Source organism: Neophocaena asiaeorientalis, unplaced genomic scaffold (assembly GCF_003031525.2).
Source record: "Neophocaena asiaeorientalis asiaeorientalis breed wild unplaced genomic scaffold, Neophocaena_asiaeorientalis_V1.1 scaffold524, whole genome shotgun sequence".
Classification (NCBI taxonomy): Eukaryota; Metazoa; Chordata; class Mammalia; order Artiodactyla; family Phocoenidae; genus Neophocaena; species Neophocaena asiaeorientalis.
The window spans coordinates 2,296,880-2,315,479 of record NW_020172144.1 but is presented as its reverse complement, the minus strand read 5'-3'; the positions used below and the strand labels follow the sequence as shown (position 1 = coordinate 2,315,479).

The following is an 18,600-nucleotide window of genomic DNA, read 5'->3' as shown; positions in this document are numbered from 1 at the left end:
AATCATTTTTAATGCTCCAGGAGGTCATACCGAGGGATGGCAATATCTCCTATGCCTTGGATTTCCAAATAGCAACCTATGTGCCTTGTGAAAAAGGTGTTCAATAATATTTGCTGTTTGATGCATTTCTGTGGGGGAAGAGACTGGAAGCAGTATCAGCATATGGTCCTTCAACGTTTCACAAATGAACTGTGTTAATCCAGGTTTGCTGCTGTGTTAATTCAAGATGAGGCCCTGCACCCCTTCCTCTTTGAAGCCTCATGACAGTGCAAGCAGAGAAGCACGGTTACATAGTTTATGATACTATTTCCATCCAGCATAACATATAACACACTTTTGCCTTTCATATTTCAAGATACTGTCCAGGCCTGTCTTTTCCTCTCATGATTTTCTGTATAGTATTGATTCATGAGGTCATATTGCAAAACAATCAGATCTTTATGATGATTTCACCCAGGTTGTATGACTATCCCATAAGGTCACTGAGAGATTTGTCTGCTCTTATACTAGTCAATGTTACCACTGCAACTGGCCAGATGGAAGGTGTTTACAATTTTGGTAATTTCGCATCATGCTTCCAAGATGCCTTAAATGCTTTCCAGATGTACCCACATTCCTCTGCTTTACCACATATGCTCTTTCATGATTATTTTGAAAAGTATATTATAGTCAAGAAATTTTGCTTCCACTGCATAATGCATGAACTTGTCATTTTTATATTAAATATAGTTTTCATATCTACTTCGTAAAGAAGCCTGGGATCCATGTTTTGCTTTGAAGCTTGAAGCAATCATGAGAAAAGTACCTATGCACTGAATACCACAAGATGTTGGAATGCCAGCTTCTCTAAGATCTCAGAATGCTGGGTCTGCCAGTACTTAGTCTAGTTTATAATTTTCTTTTTTTATCCAGAAAATTGCACAATTACCATCTACCTTTAAACATTCTGGAACTTGTTTCATGGTATTCTGTAAATTAGTTAATCAAATCCTGGTTCCCTTTGTTTTTAGGAAACATTACACTGTAAGCCAAAAATGTGATACTTACTAATTATTCTTTTAAACATAAGAATATCTTAATAGAGTTATAGTATTAAGTTTTAATGTGAGAGAAAAGCAAGGAAAATGGAGAGAGAGAGAACAAAGCACACATACAAACTAGCCAACAGAAAAACAACATCTTGGCAATTTAATGAAGAATAAACCGTGAGATTAGTTTACTTAGCAGTAGATATGTTGTGGAGAATTACTCAATCTGTACTCAGCTTCCTGCTGGGTTAAATGTGAACTAAATTATTATTTTGCTTACATTTATGCCCTTGTAGATTGCAAAAGCAAAGCTTTCTTTTTAATCTGCTTCCTGCATTATAAGGAGAAAGTCTCCAACTCCACACACTGCATTAAGCATACAGTCATTCCTGCAGTATTTTAACAGAGTAGCTAGGGCCAACAGAATTTTAAACTATTTCAAAGACATGGACCAATTTAAAAGACTTTAATAGAAATGTTTACAACTTCCTTACTGTAAATATTTTGCATTTCACCACATATTCTCTAAATATTAAAATCAACGTAATATCTTACATTGCAATAAACAGTCTTAATGAGTATCAAACATGGAAGGGCTGAGTCCATTTGCAAACCTACTTACATGTACCACCAGCACCTACCACAGAGAAGGCTGGCATTTTCTAGTAACTGAATGGATGAATAAACCTACCACTATGCAGAACAGGGACTACACTCATGCCAGAAAAGCTCTTTCAAATAGAAATCCCACTATAACACAACCCTGCAAAGCTCAATCCATTTTTCTGTTGTAACACCTGATGGGTAAAATATACAACAATATATACAATAATAGTGTCTCACTATGGCAGGGACAGGGAGTTGGCAGAGAAAGTTGTATGCCTGCTCATCAGGAGGAGGCCTGTGACATTTGAAAAAGCCCTCAGATGATTCAACCTTCCCACCCCTATATTAAAACCACTGCCTTATAGAACAAAACTCAACAAAATAGAATCAGGTTTTATCTTGGACTCTCACCAATGGAGTGTCTCCTATAATAGCTTTCCAATAGCATGGGACCCAAAAATTGTAGTGCATCAAATCACATTCTGAGGATGAATCCATGGCCTTTCGTAACTTCTCTCTTCCCTCCTTTGTTTTCCCTAGGCGATATACTTACTGAGACTTACTGAGACTTGTATCACAGTATGTAAGTGGTGAAAGCAAGGCAGGTAAGGGCACTTGAATGTACTGAGCCAACCACTGTGCTCAGGAATTATGCACAAGAGACCTCTTCACATAGGCATGGAGAGACTGGTGCTAGGACGTCCTCACATTACACAGACAGTGATGCTGAGGCTCTGAGACACTGGTAACAAGTAAAGGACAAAGTTGAGATCTGAATAAAAATCAGAGCACACATTATGTGAAGTCCAGAGTTCAAATGCCAACTCTGCCACTCACTAGTTGTGTGCCTTTGGGCATGCTGTTTAATCTCTCTGTGCCTCAGCTTCCTCTTTTGGAAAGTGGGGACAACAGTAGTGAAGAAGAAATAAATTAATACTTGTAAAGCACACAGAACATCTGGCTCATAGTAAGTATTACACAAGCATTTGTTAAATAAATAAAACCTCTTAAAAGTACGGCTAGTCAAAAAAGACTTAGTGAGTGCTTAATATGTACAACGTATTAAACTGCACAAACCGAGTATTTAAAATAAAATGTAAAAATAAATTAATTAATAAAATAAAACGTGATTTGTTACAAGAAATAACAAATGCTGGAGAAGGTGTGGAGAAAAGGGAACTCCAGGATGCTGCCGGTGGGATTGTAAACTGGTGCAGCCACTATGGAAAACAGTATAGAGTTTCCTCCAAAAATTAAGAATAGAACTACCATATGACCCAGCTACCCCACTTCTGGGGTAGCTTTATCCAAAGAACATGAAAACACTAATTCACAAAGATATCTGTACCCCTATGTTCAGCAACATTATTTACAATAGCCAAGATATGGAAACAACCTAAGTATCCATCAATGGATGAATGGATAAAGAAGATGTGGTGTATATATACACAATTTATACCACAATATATATAATGGAATACTACTCAGCCATAAATAAAGAATGAAATCCTGCCATTAGCAACATGGATAGACCTTGAAGGTATTAGGCTAAAGTCAGACAAAGACAAACACCATATGGTTTCACTCATATGTGGAATATCAAAAAACAAATGAACAAACAAAAACAAACTCATAGATACAGAGAGCAGATTGGCGGCTGTCAGAGGGGAAGGAGGCTTGGGGCATGGGCAAAATAGGTAGAGGGGAATCAACTGTATGGTGACCACTCTGTAGTATATATAGATATTGAATTATAATGCTATACACCTGAAACATATAATTTTAAAACATTTCAAATGTAGGGTTTGTTCCCTGTACGGGCTACCAACCGCCACCCCCCAGAACAAAACAGACAAAAAACCAACAACAAAAAACAAAAAAATTTTCAAATGTAATTTGTTAATTTCATTTATACAGACTATCACTGTTCCACATTAGTTGAGCAAAGTACGTGCTGTTTTTTAGTGGATAAAGTTTCAATTTTTGTTATTCACTTTGCTTATATCCTATTTTTATCCCCCATTATTACTGATAATAATGAATTACATGTCATTTATGCTCGACCAATTGAAGTCTTTCACTAAAAACTGGTATTGCTGTCACAGAAATAGTCCTTCTTAATTCAGTATCAAGTTAACTCCAGGGGAAAAAAATAAAAGCAAGCACTCCATTGGATTTACTACTAAACATCTCAATGTTTGTTTCAAATTATCTCATAAGAAAGTTACTACACACAAAAAGCAAAAGGCAAAAGCATGAAACTCATTATTTTCACATCAGGCCTTTCCCACTTTTCTTCTTTATTACACAAGTTAATTATCATTTAATCTTAAGTACTCTGAATTCAGAGACATGTTAAACCACACATTAATGTTAGGCTTTTATAAATGGAATAATAGTGTATTTCAACTTTTAGTATATTTATATTTACATATAACAATTATATATCCAGTGAAGTACATTATTCTGGATTTACTGTATTTGAAAGATGTGATTATGCTTAAGTTTATAAAACTGAAGGGAATATAATGCTTCCATTTCAATGAATGCTGCCATATTCAAAAGCGTGGTTCAAATAATTTTGAATACCAGAATATTTGCTATCAAAGAGACAAAAAGTAAAACACACCCACACACCCAGTAAAATCATCTTAACTTTTCTAGGCAATTTTCTTATCCTCTTTGTAAACCAATCTAATTTGGCAATATGTGGCCAGTCGTCTGTTATAATTTTCTTAGAAAAGAACTGAACATGCTTAGAGGCTGTCATCAAAGTGAGGTACACAGACACAGCTAACACATTTAAAGAACAGAACAAATCAAAGAGATGCAACCATAAATCAAACGCTATTCAATGATTCAAAGAAGTCCATTTCTCCTCCCCAGAGCAAGTTTAAAGATCAGATTAACAGCAGAAAAGCTGCTTCTCAACATTAAAAATGAATTTACTTACCTTGGCCCTCTGAGGGCAGTATTACCTAACACATAGACAGAAATTACAGAAAACAGTCTTTACCTACCATTCTAATCAAAATAAATTTTAATAAAACAACCTGTATATTTGCTCACTGATTTCTTTTCTTGTCATTATCCATACTTCTACAAGCAAATAACACTCGTTTTCAAATGTTTCCAGTAAGCTTGTGAGGAAAGATTTTCTTAAAACCAAGGCATCATGAAGGAAAATGACTTGAAGACTCAATATCATGAAAGTTATTCAAAATATAATAAAATGCAAAATTATATAAATGATTCTGTGCTGTTTAAATATTAAGTTTCTATTATAATGGTCTCGGTAGAATAATTTGCTTTTTAAAAATTGCAGGACATGAGAACATACAAATCTTTCAGTAAAGATAAAGTATTTCACAGAGATTAACATTCAGTTCCAAACTAAATAGGGGTTCCAGTTTCTTCTTATAAGCAGCTAACAGCCAATAGGCTCATTTGTTATGAACCACTCATTTATTAATAAAGTATAATATGAATGACAAACTGGCAGTGAAGGATCAAAGCACCCACTTAATTTTCATGCTGATTCTGAAACTATAAAAATCTTTACATGGCATAAGGATTATCAATTTACTTTCTAGAATCCAATGCAATGTGCATTGGGTGTTTTATTCCTTTTCCTCAGAAAGTACCTATTTCACACAAAGTAGGAAAAACATTTTCTGGTATTCACTTGTCAAAGATTTTTTTAGGATGTACAAAACACTGGATAACTCACCCTGTATAGACCAGTGGCCTGACAGACTTTTAATTTAAGAATGTGAAAAGTGCTAACCTTCATGTCAGAGTTTTAGGTGTAAGTTAATTAGTGACTATCCAAGTCCAAACTGCACATCACCACCACCCCTCCCCCGGCCACCCCCCAAATAAACACAGCCTCGAAAATGAAGAGCTGTCTTATAGTGAATGACCTGTTGAAAGGAGATAAAAATTATCAAAAGCAGGTAAATAAAAATTTCTTTTGGACAGTAAGATTTCCTGACATATGGTTTCCACTTAGTAGAAAGATGCTTTTATTTAGAATTTGTATTTACTTTTAAGAAAAGTCCTTGCTTCTAAAACTTAGGGTGTATTTCTCCACTTAGGAACTATGCCATTACCTGGCATAACTTTGGGTAAACTAGATTTTAAAAATATGTACTACTGGAATTAAACAGTTTTATTCTTTTTAAATTATACTATACCATGGAGTTTTCTAAGGTCAAAAAAAAAGTTTTAAACTAAATTCCAAGTCCTATTTTACTAAAACAGAAAGTACAAAGAGCTATCTTAAAAGAGTCAGTTGAAAATAATGCAAATGCAAAGACAGAAAAGAAGGTCATTTCATAAAATTCTTTTCTATAACAAATATATATACTTAAGCTTAAATATCTCTTCAGAAAGATGCCAGGAAACAACAGCTGCTGTTCTATGTGCTTTCACTTAAAAGTATAAAATTATGAACTTTGATGCTGTGTTCCAGTCTAAAAGCAAATAAGTGACTCGCCTAGCCAAAAAAACACATGAACTTCACAGTTTATGCCTTAGTGCCTTTGTATCTTAATCATCTTCTGTTCTAAAAAGTGTTATCAAGTTTACCAACATCTTTAATCAGATTTTCTTGAAACTAAACACATTAAAAATTTTAAGCCAAAACATTTAGCAAGATGCCTTAAACAATGAACTATTCTTTCAACATACTGGCCAATATTTTTAAAAATTACTATTCATGCAGTATTTTTCTGAGGCACAATTCAAATACATCTAAATAACATTAAAGCTAGAAATTCCTAAAGTTTTTTGAATTATCCTGAAAATCACCAAGTACAGTTTCACTCATATGTGAAATGTCCTCACTGTGAAACAGTTTCATTCTAATCTGTGATACGTTTCATAGGCTATGGGATATTTCCACTTCTTTGGTATTACAAGTTGTTTTTGGTAAACATACAATTTTTTAAAAAATATTAGAGTACAACACAACTATCTGTATCTGAATGCTGGCATCCACTACCCATGTGCTATTAAACATTCAATATACTAGTATGAAGCTAGCATTGCTCAAATTGAAGTTTATTTTTTTTAATATAACCAATTTATTCTTCAAAACTAAAACAGAAGTCCTTGGTGACTATACCCAGTCCCATTAACCACTCTTCGAAACTGGATCAGGCAGCCTTCCCAGGTGCAACATCCCTTGCCCTTCATCCAAAATTGAGCAATATTTAGTAAAGACAGAATGCCTGACAGAAACAACAATTTCAGAGGAAACACCTTAAAGAACCACCAACATCTGAATGGTAACTAGCCATCCTATACTGAATATATTGATCCCCTCAGGTCAATCAAAGCCATTTCCTCTTCACTCCTCTAAAAAAACACTTCTGCTTATCCCAGGACTTTCACCACTATATGAGCTTGATCAGTTTCTTTGTCTGCAAAATAAAGTGTTGGACCAATCAAATAATGCTTTAAAATGCCCGGAGGAGATAAAACATTCTTTTTAGTGTTGTTTGCTCACTACAATTATTACATTTATTAACTGTAATGTGTTCCAACACCTTATTTTAAAAACAATTATAACCCAAATACAGCTTAAGTATTGGCCATAGCAGAGAAAAATATGGCTCCAAAATAATGAGATTAATATTGAATTAAGGGAATGAATACAATTTTCAGCAATCCTGTGCTAAATTTTTTAAGTAGAAAAATGATTTTACAGGATACAATATAAAATCATCATTACTGAATAAACCACTGACCCCACACCCGGAAAAAAGTTACATTCAACAATTTTCTTGATATTCTCTTGAAATAACTGATTTCCCTTCAGATTTATGAAATAATCACATAAATCACTAAATAAATATAAGGTTCTAAGAAAACCACCTTATATATCTTAGATGGCCTCTAGAACTTTGTATGCTCACTTTGCAACAGAGCATTATATAAGCACTTCAATTACAAGAGTTACAGGCCTTTCGACTTACACATCATACCCAACAAAAATAAAATATTAGCAACAGCTACTATTGCACATGTTCCAGGCATTCCAAATATACTATTATCTCATTTAGTTCTTACAAGATCCTTGAATATCAGTGATTGTTTCCTTCTTCCAACACATGAAGAAAACACTTAAACAGATTAAAGGGACTTTCATAAAGTCCCTCGTCTAAGTTAATTGACAATTAAATCTGGTGGACGTAACTTCAAAGACACTCTGCCTTGAATATTTCAATCACCTTAGTAAGTATATTTGCCTGCACTAAGATTTTACAAATGGTTCTGAAGTAACATGATACGATGAACCAAGCACAGAACTGCAAACCTGCTTTTATACAAGCTTGCTTTTGCTCAGCCTCTCACTAACATCCTGGCCGCTGTCAAATCACCTCTTCTCAGTTTAACACCTCTACCTGAAAAATGGCATGTTGCTTCCTCCCAAGCTTAGCAGAGGGATATCAGGACTGACTACGAAACTATAAACATATGTACATAATTCTACATACAAAAATATGGACATATGTGTGGCCTTCCAAATAAAAGAAAAAACTAAATATACGAGGCAAAGGAAAGGTCCAATGTAGCTGATGGTTCTCTGTGCCTTTTCAGCAAATACAGATTAGAGTCACTTGTGGAAAAATCGACAGTAAGACAAAAAGTTTTTCTAAATAGACCTGACCTCTATTTCTTTATGAAGAGTAGAAATAACAGATAATCTCCCTTTAGTCCTTTCAGAAAGACATTACTCTGGACACAAAGCTCTGTCAGTATGTTTGCCTTTCAACCATACTTAAGGTTTTTTGTTTAATAATTAGGCAACAAAACCCTAAATGTTTTAGGAAAGCATGAGTTTACCAAAAGTCAAAATAAAAACTCTTTAATTCCCCACGTTTTTGTTTTTTTTTGGTAATAGAAATCCAAGTAGGAAAAAAAAAAAAAAGTCAGAGCTTCTCTCTTCATTTTCTCACTCATATTGTGATTGGTTTTGATGTTTACAAAAATTTGAGGTGTTCTACAACATACATACCTTTGAGAAATTTTACCCAACATCACTATTCCTTCTCAATTATTTAAAGTCAAAGTAATAAAAAAAAAGACATTAAATAAACATATACACTGCACCCTGAAGTTAAGTGTTATCACAGCATTTAAAAACATTACAGATATAGCAAAGCTCTAATACCTAATAACAGGAGTGGATGAGAAGGAAATATACAACCAATTCATTACTCCATAATGAAAATGTGTAACTTTTATTTATAGAATCAAAGACAACCAAGAGAAAAAGAGTGGTAACCAAGAAGGCCAGGTTCCCATATAACTTTGTTTCACAACTAGTAACATCTAAGTTCAAAGTATGATGGAATTACTGAGCAAAGTGAATTTGGTTCTCCATCTCACCCCTAGTGGTAGGCTATAAAATCAATTCAGTTTCAAATAATAGTTTACATGCTGACTAGTGTTAAAACTGTTAATATATGTATGCATTAAGACATGGTGTTCCACCTGCCTTGTTTCCTAGTCAAAATCTCCTGTTATCAGTTAGCAGTTCACACCTAATACCAACAAAATAGATTAGCTATCATCTATATGGAGAAATAAGAAAGGTTTTATTGCCATTTTAAGAGAAGTTGTTTTCTACTACTAGATGTGAATAAGAGAAGGAAGAGGAAGTACTAAACTCCTAAACTAATTAACAAGCTAAGGGGAAGGGGCATGCAGGAAAACAATGATAATTAGTATGTAGCCTTGGTTAACCAAATCCACACATACATTCATTCTGTATATGCACAAACATCAGCAGCATCATAAACCGTCTCAAGTTCTAGCCATTATTCAGTTCGACATCTGCACATGTTTATGCGTCTCTCCAAACAACCTCTTGAACACCCTGCTGGAGCTGTCATTTTTTTCTTCTCCCTATCTGGCAGATGGCAAGTCAACAATCGGCATCAACAGCAGCCGAATATCTCCCCCTCCATTCTACCCCCCTAAACAGACACAATAATAACTTCTTTGTGCTTCCCTACAATGCAGCTGCTTAAACCATTTCGCTACAAGGCTGCTTTGCCTTAATACAAAAAAAAAAAAAAAAAATCCCTTCTGTCAAGTCTAAAAAGCAGCATAATGTTAAGCAAGCTAAAGCCACAGCACAGCTGCAAACGGGCAGACACATTGACAGCTCCTCCCTTAACAAAGCCCTGTGAATTGAAGGGGGTTCATCTGAGGCTCACACAGTAATTAGTATAAAAAAGTCCGACAGCCTCTATTATGCTAAAGGAAAAAAAAAAAACTGGACAGAACTGGGCTGCTGTTTTGCGTCAAGAGTTCTGCTGCAGAGTAGATAAATCATGTTGGGTTTTTTCCTCTCTTTTTAAAGACAGTAATAAGGAGGATGAGAGAAGCTAATTTGAAAACTTGGACACAGTAATTGTACCATATGGTGAGCATTTATCCTTTCTGAAATGCACGCTAACAGTCACTTACATGCACACTGCTTTGTTTTACAGTTGTTATTCTCTCTACCATATTCATAAAATGGATTTGAATATCTGATACTCAAGAGAAGTTGTATGTAATTAGCAACAGAACTGCCTGGGTTTAATTTATTGGCCTTGCACTCCAACCTAGTAAATGCAAAACAAAATTAAACAATGTGTCCACTTTGTAAAATGTTTTTTTCTTTAACTCAGTAAAAAAGAATGAATACAGGTTCATTGGAGTGTTGCTGTTAAGGTACAGTATATTTTGAAAATTCCAAAAGAATAAGCTATGGCTGTTGGAAAGATTTCTACTGACACATTTCAAGATACCAAATCACCAAGTGACCTTTCATTGAGATCATGTGGCTCAAGTCTATATTTCACTGATGGAGATGTAACTCTTCTCCATGTGTATCAGTAAACCTAGATTTAAATTTCCTTGTATGTGTCCTAAAATTTTCTTCAAGAAAATCTGTCAGTTATTAAATAGTTTAACTACCGTGTGCCAAGCACCATGATATAGGCACAGGGAGGATATAATATCCAAAAGTTTTCATATTTCTAAAAAAAAATTTTTACATAAATTGACTTATTGTTTTGTCGGTCTACTTCAAAATCTATAAAAACTCACTATTTCAAAAAAGTCTTCAGTAACATTAGGGCATTGCTTACAAATCCAATATAAGTGACATTTTTCTGACAAAAAGAAATGTGTAGAAAAAAATTGTAAAATTCATTTTTCTCTAATCAAGAGTAAATTCATTTTGATTTTACAGTTGTGTGCCTCTTTAGATTAAAATGTAAAGTGTTTATCTTCTATGAACTACATTTTAAACACTGAACTATTCAACTAGAACTCATGAATCACTGAAATTTCTAGTGAAGTGAAATAAAATCATAGGTCTGAATTTTCACAGTTTACACATATCCACAAGTACTGTTCTGATCAGTACTTTGGGGATACGACAAAGTAAAATATTTTAAGCAATTTTTAGTTCAACATAGAACTCAAGAGTCCCTATTCAAGCCTGAGGTAATCTGTGTCTTCAATTAACAGTACACTATGTTTACATCAATGGTAATAAGATCCCAATACCATCCTAGAGGACTGTGATCCCACCAAGGAAGGCAGGCATAATTACATTCAGAAGGATCAGCCCATCCAACAAGTTGCACCAATAATTTCCTACAATAAATCTCTACCTTGGAAGATATAAACTTAGAAAATAAAAACCTTATCACCCACTACTGGTATAGTGGCTTTCCTTTATGCTACTAGTATTGAGCCACAGGACCAATTTACCCTAAAATTAAAATATTTCATTTTTGTATTCTGCTTTCTAGTTTACTAAACATTTCCTAATATTAAAGATTGGCTTGACTTAAGAAAAACTGCGCTACAGCATTTCATCATCAGTTTTTCTTAGCTAAATCTACCAACAACTTCTAAACTATCTGAAACCATTTTGCATTATGTAATGATAACGCAAAAAAATCTAACTGTCCAAGGGGATAAATTAAGACGATTTTAAAAGTCTCTTTTAATAAGAAGCATTTGTCAAGAGTACAAAGAATAGTTTAAGAAGAATGCTTTCTTTGTGTAATCACGATTCTGAAGACTTTACCTAAGGGGGGATGGCAATGGGGAGAACAAAATTCGGTCTGAACTAAACTGTTAAGAAAATGTTTATAAATTAGAATTACAGAACCAAATGATACTAGTATGTCCAATAACATTCTCATTTCGGTTTATCTACGATATATCCTTTTAAGAGCTCATATATGCCACAGAAGTAAAAAGCTGATGTTTTCTTATTAAATGTGAATAACTGAAGTCCTCATAATAGGTATCAAATACAATTTATATTGTATAGCATACCCTTATTAAATACCTGCATATATTTGGTCAAAGTCTGTGACACACCACTAAGAAAACAATGATTGGTCTGCTGATGTCCTAACAATGATGGCAAACCTGCTCCAAGACTTAAAAGATTCAAGAAGAATAACATGCGTACAGACTTCTTCAGCAGAAATAAAAGCAATGCATCAGTTTACAACAAACTTCTCATTTCTATAATAAAAGCAAATCAAGCAATAAGAACGAATTCACAGAATTTCAAACCAAGAGGGCCTAGAAGTTAAAAAGCAACAATTACTTAACATTTTATTATGATTATGTAGAAAAGAATGGGAGGAAAAGAAGTCTATTTCTAGAATAGTAGTCAGAAGCAGGCCTCAGCCAAAGATTACCCTCGATATTTTGTCTCTACCTCTAGTGCTCTTTTAGGGCTCTTTCAGTTGCAAGGAACAAAACCCCACTAAAGCTAATATAAGCAAAGGGTTATTTATTGTAAGAATACAAAAATGTCATCCAAGGAAAAGAGCTGTATAGGTACAACTTGGGCGATTTAGATCTAGAAAATGACAAACATCACTTCCCTTTGTTTTGTTCAGGGATTGTGGATGTTCTGGTCTCTTTCTGTCTCCGGTCTCTCTTCTTTCTCTCTCTCCCATTCCCCCTACCACTCCACTGCATCTCTCTCAATATGTCTGCTACATTTTCACATTCTCTCTGCCCACTAGGTCTTCACCTTGCTTAGAGGTTTGGTTCCCTCATAAATTAATACCAATTCTAACCCCAACACAATGTTACGGTTTCACCTCTCCATCTCTTAGCTACTTCAGTCTTTCACCTCTCCAACTCCTTGAAGAAGCTCTTGGGTCAGATGTCCACTCATCAGCTTGACTGGGTCAGAAGTATCTATCCCAAATAATAGGAAGCGAAGGTAGAGTAGTTTCCCTTAGAAAGGGCTACCTACCGAGAGAGCAATAAATCCTTGGCGTCTCTAGTACACTTAGCCATGCTAGCCGTGTGCATGTGCATGTGTTTCAAGAAACATATTTCTAGTTTACTGGATTAGTTTCAGCAACTGGAAAATTACTCATTAAAAGCTTTCAAGAATAAGTCAATGAACATGGTAAAAAAACAATAACTTACCCAAAACTGCTTTATCTTTCATATGGCTACTAGATAGAACCATTAAGGCATCCAGGCAGAACTCACTTGAGTCTGTCATCCACTTTTAGTACACGAAACACAGTCACGTTTTTATGCAAGTGGTTTTTACACAATATATTCAAGAATAACACTAATCCCGTGGCAAAAGTATATGTGACTTCCATATGACTACAAGTTCAGTTTATATTATAGTCTTTAGGTTACTACTATTGCACACTGGGAATCTAAATGCCTCCCCAAAAGTCTTGTCCAGTAGTTTTTAAATTGTGGGTCAAGATTTTTAATTTTTGGAGACTAGGTATCATCAAAAATACTAGGGCACTGGCAGACTCCATTTGACAGACAGGGTTCCAAAGGTTATTTAACTTGTCAGGGATTGAAAACTTAGTTTATCGCAGAAATAATTTTGCTACTGTAAATGGTAGTTAATTCCTACACAAGTCATTAGTTGAAAAATCACTATCCAGTATTAATCATAAGATTTGATATTTTCACAATACTTCACTTCACTTTCACTCCCATTATTTCATGTGATCCTCCCCTTGACTTGTGAAACAGACAGGTCAGGTATTAATATTCCCATCAGTAGCTTCTGCTCCTGTAGATGGCACACAAAGAATGGGGAGATGTTTTGCTCAAGAGTTTGAAAACTGTAAGCACTCAGTGGGAGAAGAGAATGGGATCTTGAGCTTCCTATCATGGGACGGCTATATACCAAAGATATTATAAAAGAAATTGGAGTGAAAGTTTGCGCCAAATTGCTCCTTAGGTCACTTTTAACACTAAGATTTTAGGATATTATGATTTTACAGATTAGGAAACCAAGACTGACAGCTGTTAAGAGACACATCCATGGACCAGTCCTTTTGACTTTAAGCCCAGTGCAGTTCTAGCTAACTTATAGATTATACAGCATACATTCCACATTATACTTGTAAGAAATCCTGGAAACTCAAATCACCTTTAATAGCATTTCTGTTTTAAAATGCATGATAATGAAACCAGGACACTGAATTTACAACGTCATGATCTTCAACGTGCACGGGACTAAGTGTAGCTTGAAGGAAGAGAGCTATATTCTTTTCATACTGGATACTATGCCCAGGAAGAGAGAGGACCTTTCCCTTCAATCAAAGGTTGCCATTGCTACCTCAACAATGCCCAAAGTGCAGGTCAGGTAGTATCTTACCACTTGGATAAAAGGTAATTTCATCTGCAGCTGAGCTGCTGTAAACAGTGGGTAAGAAAACTGTCACACCTTATAGCCACTGCCACCATACATAAGACTTGGGACATTAGTATTCATCAGCCAGTGATTGCACATATTCTCTTCGTTATAATTTACACAGGAGATGAAAACTGGAAACATCAGGTCAGTCGTGTAGTATATTTTTAACTTACATGTATTATTAACTCTTCATTTTTAAAGCTTTTCTTAAAAAGCTATCTAAGCCACAATATTTAACCAATCTGCTTTTTTATTGGGTGATAAAATCCAGGTTTGAGGCAAAAAAAGGTTAAATGGTATCAACTTAAAATATGAATAGTAAATGTAAATGTTAGTAAAATGAATTCATAAATGTTCTCCTTTTTAAACATTCTATGCAGTATTTTACGTCTAAAACACAAGATAAACTTCACCTATATTTAGGCATTGTAAAAGTATGATATACTGTACTTTATATAGGCATAAAACATAGTCATAATTCAATTCTTTTCATGTACATAAGAGAATGACTCATTTCGGAAATAATCCGAGTAATGAATCTAAATTGCAGCACACACACGTAGGTTTGCAACTCTGCTCATTTAATAATGACACTTTTTTCTGAATATCATGTTTTATCAAGATATTCATTAAACAAACCTGCAATAAGCAAAAAACACATTTGTAAACTGCATATGGAATGAGGCAAAATTCCTATTTTTAAAACCAATAGTGTTTAAAATGCTATCCAACTCTCAGATTTGATTTTCTTATTTAACAATGTCCCCTACTCCTCCAGCTCCCAGGACTGCTCTCCTATATGTGCTTATACTGTAACTCCCTGCTCTCTCTCTCTTTTTCTTATCAGTTTCCTAACACATCATTCTAAATTTTTCTCACTATCCTTTATTCATCTCTCATCTTTTGAGTTAGTTTCACATTGACTCCTCCTCCAACTGGAGCCAAACTCAATTTCTTACTGACTTCCACTTTGTTTTCTTGACTTCCACTTCCAATTCCTAACAAAGAGAATTAAATTTTGAGTAAACTAAATTATTCACTATAACAAATGTTCAGTGTATTCGTGAGCTGCTTAAAGAGATAAACCATGGGATCTTATTGGCTTAACACAACCAAAATTTTATTTAGGGCTCATGTAAAGTCAAACAAATACTCCTGATCTGTGGGTGGCTCTCCTCCAGGCAGTGATGCAAGGACCCAGACTCCTTCCTTCTAGAGGCTCAACCATCTCCTTGGCTTCATGATTGCCATTAGAAGAGACAAGAGAAAGAGGACTGAACACAGGAGACATTTATAAGCCATGCCTAGAAGTCACAAAACTTAATGCTGCTCATATTTCAGGGATCAGAACTTAGACTTATGGCTACACCTACTATCAAGACAACTGGGGAACAGAGCCTGGCTATGTAGGGTTGGGGTGAGAGGGGTATTCAAATGAGTTTAGTGAACAAGCAGCCAATCTCTGCTATATTGAACATCTAGTATATATTCTCAATAAATTCTGAACTACCTTACATTACAAGGGACACATAAGAAATGAAAGCAAACGTACAACTAAAAATGGTTAAAGTGGTAAATTTTATGTACATTTTACCACAATAAAAAAATTGAAAAAGAAATAAGGGATGAAACCAGTCTCTGCCACTAAGAAGCGTAAAATTTTTTCCGTTAACACACACGAGACACTCAAAATCATTATCTCAATATAAAAAGTATTAAGTCAAATATGAGCAAGTGTCAAATATAAGTACAGTCTTCATGTGCTTTACCACCCGTATTACATAGAGTTCTATGATTTTTATCCAAATAGGGTCTCAACCTGACTGAGCCTACTTAATCTGGTCTAAAAGATGTGAGGAGAAAAAAAGCAGACTTGGTAATATCACAATATTGCCCTAATTCAAGAGTTTAACAAGTTAAAGAGGTACTCTCCTGAAATACAAATATCTTTCAAATCTATAAGCATAATAAAATTATGGATTAAAATTTGCATCAAATCAAAATGCGAATCACCATTTTCTTTTAAACATCTTCCTAACTCACAGTGTACCGCTCAGAAAAAATAAGCACATAAACCATTCTTTTAAAGTACCTGCTGCAACACATTCCATTGGCAAACAGGGTTACAAAAATAAGTAGTACTCTTACAATTCTTATATTTTCTTACTATTTTTTATATCATGGTGAGAAAAGGGAATTAATAGCCCTGGAAATTTTATTATTCCAATGTAATCCTATCTATTTGATACTTTCTTTAACAAAGTATCAGTATATTCACAGACTCCAAAATGGTCAGTGCTAAAAGGAAACAGATATTAGTGTAGTGTTAGATAACACTTTCTGTTGCTCCTGGACAAGGTATATCAGAAATGAGATTATCCTACAGATAACTTTTTAAAAAAGATTTTTAAAACTAGGAACTATGATATGCTTCAGTTTTTATACCAAATCTGAATCTCTTCACATTAAATACATAATAAAATCTCTAAAAGAGCCAAGCATAAAACATTCCAAGTAATTTCCAAACACATTTTGGAAAGGAAAACATTTTAATTTTACAGTCACTAAAATTTACATAGCTTAAAAGGTCACAGCAGGTGTTATGTTATTCTCATGAACAAAATGTCTAACATTAAGAACAATTCATACATTTTGACACCATCTACTAAATTCATGCTGCAAGCACTAGACTGCTGGCTTAAGTTTTTATTGCTTACATTTGAACTTGTTACTGTAAAAGAGAAACATGCTATAACATTTTAGAGAAAGACATCTATAATTGAAACAGAAATGACCTAAATTTACTTTATAATATACAGTCATAATTCCATCAAAGCAGTTCCATCTAATTTTTTACATTTCTAAGACATATTTTATGCATTCCTTTGAGTTCAGACATATGAACAAAAATGCTAAGGAGAAAACAATATAATTGTCAAATTTATTTTACAGAAGACATTCCTCAATCACAAAACTTTCTATTTTCCAGTGACCACCATACCTCCCCAGGCCAAAGTCTTTAAATAAAGTCTGAGGGCCATTATATCACACATAGAGGGTCAACAAATTCTTTCCAACTAAAAAGAAGAAAAACTCCAAACTGGAGAACCCTGGGTGAGAGTGCCCTGCCCAATCCCCACTGTAAGAGAAAACTTCTTCCAAAATGCAGAAAAATAAAGATTCATATGTTCCATAAAATGTCAACCAACTCAGAAGAAGAAATATCATGACAAATCATGCCTGAAATATTATACTAATCATGATTAATATAAAACAAGTATTACAAAAAGTACCTTGTCTAGGAAGTAATTAATCTTTTTTAAGAAATGGATGAAATAAATCCAGGTACTTGTTTTGAAAATTATCAAAGCCACTTTTCATTCAACATTATATTGGGAGTTTGGGATTGACATGTACACACTACTATATTTAAAATAGATAACCAACAAGGACCTACTGTATAGCACAGGGAACTCTGCTCAATATTCTGTAATAACCTAAATGGAAAAAGAAAAAGAATAGATACATGTATATGTATAACTGAATCACTTTGCTGTAGACCTGAAACTAACACAACATTGTTAATCAACTATACTCCAATATAAAAAAAAAAAAATCAAAAAAAGAAAGTTCTTTCAAATATGAAGATGGGGTAATTTGGAATTCATTTTTTTCAATGCCTCGGGCCTTATTTTCCAAGTTCCCATTAGGAACATATACCTGTTCCTTTTTTATTCTCTAAAAAATCACAGAGCTAGATTGAGCAAAGTAAATGCTTATTTTCCATTTCTTTCATTTAGCACTGAGAGTGAATAATTGATGCTTATTTTCCTTATTTCTGTCATTTAGCACTGAGAGTGAATAATGCTTTAGAAAAATATCAACAGTTATATACATTATTAAGTTTTTGATTATAATGAACACACGTTATTTAAAAATCAATAAAGAAATAAAACTTATCTCAAAAATTTAAATAAATAAAACACTCAAAGTGAAACTGTTAATATGTATATGTTGTCTTTTTTTATATCAGTTTATAAGTAATAGTAAGGTCTGAAAGGTTTATAAAAATGACTAGATGCTGCTATATTCAAAATAAACAAACCATAAATATTTGACCTGGCTCTTACCAGAAGCATATTACAGAGCAGCCAAAAACTCAATCCCAATATAAGGAAAATAAAGTTAGCTGGCTTCTGAGAGTATTTTGAAGTGCTTTCTGTATACCTCAGTCTC

At 34.1% G+C, this 18,600-nt stretch overlaps 1 protein-coding gene across 5 annotated transcripts in view; it reads right to left on the bottom strand.

Annotated features, from left to right (window-relative positions):
- Nucleotides 1-18,600, bottom strand: part of AKT3 (AKT serine/threonine kinase 3) — a 368,454-nt gene that overhangs the window by 241,253 nt on the left and 108,601 nt on the right. The window contains exon 1 of one of the 5 annotated variants that reach the window (XM_024754314.1): nucleotides 17,822-17,839. The exons of the other annotated variants lie outside the window; for them this stretch is intronic. The gene's annotated coding sequence lies outside the window, so the exon portion shown is untranslated. Of the gene's footprint in view, nucleotides 1-17,821; nucleotides 17,840-18,600 lie in introns of those variants that run through there. 5 annotated transcript variants of the gene reach the window in all.